The sequence below is a fragment of the Erythrolamprus reginae genome, chromosome 2, assembly GCF_031021105.1.
Source record: "Erythrolamprus reginae isolate rEryReg1 chromosome 2, rEryReg1.hap1, whole genome shotgun sequence".
Classification (NCBI taxonomy): domain Eukaryota; kingdom Metazoa; phylum Chordata; class Lepidosauria; order Squamata; family Dipsadidae; genus Erythrolamprus; species Erythrolamprus reginae.
Window position 1 is genome coordinate 227,486,166 of NC_091951.1, and position 5,375 is coordinate 227,491,540.

A 5,375-nucleotide genomic window follows, 5' to 3' on the forward strand; every position below is an offset into this window, starting at 1 on the left:
ATACAAGCCCCCCTCTGTGTGTGTATGTGTGTGTGTATGTTTGTGTCTATTTGCCCCAATGCATGGCTTCAGAAATTGGAAGACAATTGAACCACATATGCCCTCATCAAAATAAATATAACTCCTACTGAACCATTATGAAATATGGAAATCAACTATATAATACAGTACTATACAATCTGTATAGTCTGGAAGACAGAAGGAAAAGGGGGGACATGTTCGAAACATTTAAATATGTTAAAGGGTCAAATAAGGTCCAGGAGAGAAGTGCTTTTAATAGGAAAGTGAACACAAGAACAAGGGGGCACAATCTGAAGTTAGTTGGGGGAAAGATCAAAAGCAACATGAGAAAATATTATTTCACTGAAAGAGTAGTAGATCCTTGGAACAAACTCCCAGCAGACGTGGTAGATAAATCCACAGTAACTGAATTTAAACATGCCTGGGATAAACATCTAAGATAAAATACAGAAAATAGTATAAGGGCAGACTAGATGGACCATGAGGTCTTTTTCTGCCGTCAGTCTTCTATGTTTCTATGTTTACAACATAATGAACTAGAGAGGCAGAAAACTTGGCATTAAGGTGCTGATGTCTGTGGGTGAGTGGTGTGCATTGGCCACTGCTGCAGAATCGGCCAGCCAGCTGTTTAGTTGTTGGATAATTAAGGTTAGACAGCATGTTCCTTTCCAGGTTCCTTTTCTCAGTTGTTTTGAGATTTGGAAAAGCCCCACCTTGCATCATTGCAATTGTACAATGCCTGCTATTCGAAAAATGTAATAGCTGGTAAAATATTAACATGGCATAACTGCACGGTGTTCACAGAAATAGCACAACACTGCCACTTTTCTTTTGGGACTTTTGACTGCCCTTTCCACTTACTTTATCTTTATATACCATCTTTTATATTTTATCAAGGAAGCTGGAGACCTTTGCTCGAGGACGCTGAAGGCAGTGGTGGTGCAAGTTCTCATGTCTCTAAAGATGCAAAGTCGCTTCCTAAAGCAGTGTTTCCCAACCTTGGCAACTTGAAGATATTTGGACTTCAACTCCCAGAATTCCCCAGCCAGCATTTGCTGGCTGGGGAATTCTGGGAGTTGAAGTCCAAATATCTTTTTTTTTAAATTATTTTTTTTATTAATTTTTAACAAGTTTATATACACACAACATAAAACAGTGCATAGTGCAATGTGCCCACCACCCAGGCACACACACATTCCCCACCACCAAATCGGGGGTGTTCCTTGTATAGTCCACTTGACCCAAGAGCAATATATCTATTTACATATTATAGAATGATTCCAATTTATTTCTTGTAGCTTGGTCTCGGATTCTGCTCATCATATATCGTCTTACCTTGTCCCACCGTCCCATCAGTTGTCCCAACTCAGTTTCATTATCCGAATTTATCCTTTTATCCATTATTTCAAATTGAATATGGTCCACCATGTACCTATACCAATTTTGCATTGTCCATTTTGTCGCATCCTTCCAATTCAAAACTATTACTGCCTGAGCGCTTTCTATAGCTGCTTTTTTTATTTCTCTAAATTCTCCCATTGCTTTAGTACTGCCATTTCCTTAGTGATTGTCCATTGTATATTTAGCATTCTATTGATATCCTCTTTCACTTTTTGCCAAAATTCCTGCACTATCAAGCATTTCCAAAACATATGCATAAACACTCCTTTATCTTGACACCCATGCCAACAATTCCCCCTGACATTCTGCTGAAAGTGTGCGAGTTGAACGGGAGTAAAATACCACTTATGTAATATTTATATGAAGTCCAAATATCTTCAAGTTGCCAAGGTTGGGAAACACTGTCCTAAAGCTATCACCATCCAGCAGAAACTGATTGCCTTTTGAACTACAGAGGTTTTGACACTGTATTATTTATCCATCATCCATCACACAATATAGAAACATAGAAACATAGAAACATAGAAGACTATCCTATCCTATCCTGTACCCTTTTCTCCTTCCGCTTTGTCCCACAGAAGCCTCTCCTGTGCTGTCCCATTCTCTGCAGAGTTATTTTCAGGTTGGAAGGAGAAGTAGAACATTTAACTAATTAGCATAGGAGCATGTTAATAATATGTTTTTGCAGTCTGTCTACTTACTTGGAGATGAGTTTGATGATATTTGTGTTCCCTTACTTGTCTTTTCCTAATTGCACGACCTACAGATCTGTACAAAAGATCTGTTTGAAAACTAAAAGAAGTATTTGCTGTGTGAACAAGAAGGAGACAGGAAGGAGCTTGGCCCTGACTTAGCTATTTGCTACTGTGAAAGTAAAAGTGAAACTCCTCTCCTGTGCTTGTATTTTGCATTTGGAACAGATTTATTTTCAGGTGGGGAGGGGGAGTAGAACCTCTTAGCATCAGAGCATGTTAATAATAATATAGGAAATACTAATGCTGCTGTGGACATTTTGGAAAAAATCCTTTCTTATTGAGCACCTAACAGTTCATAGGCTTTATGGTTCTGGAGATTTTGTGATTACAACATGAGTGGTTTTTCGCTTTTATATACTGTATATAAACTAGGCAATTAAACTATGCCAATAACAATAGTATCAGAATAACAAAGGTTTCAAGGTTTCTAGTCTGAACACCGGCACAAGCAAAAGACCCTATACCAGTGATGGCAAACCTATGGCATGGGTGTCACAGGTGGCACGCGGAGCCATATCTGCTGGCACATGAGCCCTTGCCCTAGCTCAGCCCCAACGTACATGTGGGTGCTGGCCAGCTGATTTTTGGCTCACACAGAGGCTCTGGGATGGCATTTTTGGCTTCCAGACAGCCTCCAGGGGGAGGGTGTTTTCATCCTCTTCTGGCTCCAGGGAAGCCTTTGGAGCCTGGTGAGGGTAAAACACGAGCCTACTGGGCCCACCAGAAGTTGGGAAACAGGCTGTTTCTGACCTCTAGAGGGTCTCTGGAGGGCGGGGTAAGCTGTTTTCGGCCTTCCCAGACATTGAATTATGGGTGTGGGCACTCACATGCACCATTGCCCACACGCATGCTCTTTTGGCACCCGAGGGAAAAAAAGGTTCACCATCACTGCCCTATAAAATTTCAAACAAACGACTATCCAATCTCATAAAAACCTCCAGTGATGGAGCACTCACAACTTCTGAAGGCAACCCTTTCGTTCGACTGGTCAATTGTTTTCATTGTCAGGAAATTCCTCCTTAGTTCTAGGTTACTCTATTAGTTTTCATCCATTGCTACTCGTCTGGCCTTCTGATGCTTTGGAAATGTTCCGATGCTTGAGCTATTCCTCTTTGTGGCAGCCCCTCAAGTATCGGAACATTTTCATCATGGTCACCCCTAGTCCTTCTTTTCTCTAGACTAGACCTAACAATTCTTGCAATTGTTCTTCATATGTTTTAGCCACCAGCCCCCGAATCATATTTGTTTCTCTTTTCTGTACTCTTTCCAGAGTCTCAACATCATTTTTATAATTTGATGACTCAAACTGGATCCAGTGTTCTAAGAGTGGCCTTACTAAGTGTTCTGTCTGGGTTCCCCCAGACCTCAACACCAACTGGAAAAAACAGCCAGACACTCTGGTAAAAGCCAAAAGTATTTTATAACTGGAAAAAATAAGCACAGAGGAAAACCTGTTCTTCCCAACAGACAGGATATAATACGGTACAGCAGGGTCCTGATGTCCAGACAATACAGCAAGCTTCTTGCTGGCACACCCCCCCAAGGTTTCAATAGTCAAAGGCACAAACCAGGATTCCAAGACGCCAAAGTTCACAGTCAGGTCCCACGACTCTCAAAGATAAAACTCCACAAGCCAGGAAGGGTGGGTCTGCCTTTTAGCCTTTCCCAAGAGCACCACACCCAAACCCAGCTGTTGCCACTTTAATGCTGAAAGTATTTAGCCAATTGATTCCGTCTCTGAGTAGCTCTTCGTTGTCGCAGATCAATTATGGCGTGTGCACTTTCCTCTAAGGAATCCAGGCTGCTTGCTGGGGAGAGCTCCCCCTGGTGGGACTCTGGCTGTCCTCCCTCTTCTTCAGCCTGGGATTCCTCCTCCTCGTCTGTCTGCACCTCCTGTTCCTCAGCCTCTCCCTCTGAGCTGGAAACCGACAGAAGGTCAGCCGTTCCCGGAGGGGCCTCAGACGGAACCACAACACTAAGACTTTATAAAGCAGTAGAAATATGTCACATGGTCTTGATTTTATCCCTCTATTAATGCAACCTATGATTGCATTGGCTTTTTTTGCTGCTGTTGCATATTGCTGGCTCATAAATGGTTGTCCACTAGGACTCCAAGATCCCTCTCAAAATTGCTGCTATTGAGCCAGGTTCCACTAGTTCTATACCTGTACATTTGATTTTCCTTGCCTAAGTGTAAAACCTTAACTTTACACTGAATTTATAGGGCTCAGTGTTTAAGTCTGTCAAGATCCTTCTGGATCTTTAACTTATTCATGTTAGCTTGGTGTCATTTGCAAATGTGATGAATTTATTTATTTATTTATCTATCTATCTTATCTTTTCTTTTCTTTTCTTTTCTTATCTTATCTTATCTTATCTTATCCTATCTATCTATCTATCTATCTATCTATCTATCTATCTATCTATCTATCTATCTATCTATCTATCTATCTATCTGACTTCTATGCTGCCCAATCCTGAAGGACTCATGGCGGCTTACAACATAATAACAATACAAAAAGATACAACAATAAAAAAGAAGTCGAATATAAGCTCTAAAAAACTAACCCCAATAAAACCCATTTATATAAAAACCAATCAAATCTTATGCATGCACACCATTCATAAAATAAAATTTGGCCATGAAAGATGGACAAGTTCCCCTTCTATTCCCCCATCTAAATTGTTTGTGAAGATATTGAAGAGTACTGAGCCTAAAACAGAACCTTGGGGTACCCCACTGCTTATTGCCTTTCATGTAGATGTAGTTCCTTTAAGGACTGCACAATATGTGCAGATTGTTAACCAGTTATGGATCCATCTGGTGGTGATGCTGACTATTCCACATTTTTTAGTTTACCAAGAAGTAGATTGTGGTCTAATTGGTCAAATGCCTTTTGCAATCCAAGTATACTATGTCCACAGCATTTTGCTGGTCCACTAATTTTGTCACTTGGTGAAAGAATGAAATAACATTTGTTTGGCATGATCTCTTTTTTTTTGATAAACCCATGTTGCCTTTTGGTTATAACTTTGTTTGCTTCTAGGTGTTTGCAGATCTATTGCTTGATTATTATTTTTTAAGGATCTTCCCAGGTTTATTGTGTGCACATAATTTTTTCTATAAATGATTACACTTTTTGATGTAACTGCCTTTACAATTTATAGCAACTTTCAACAGCGTTGTTTTGTTCTTTG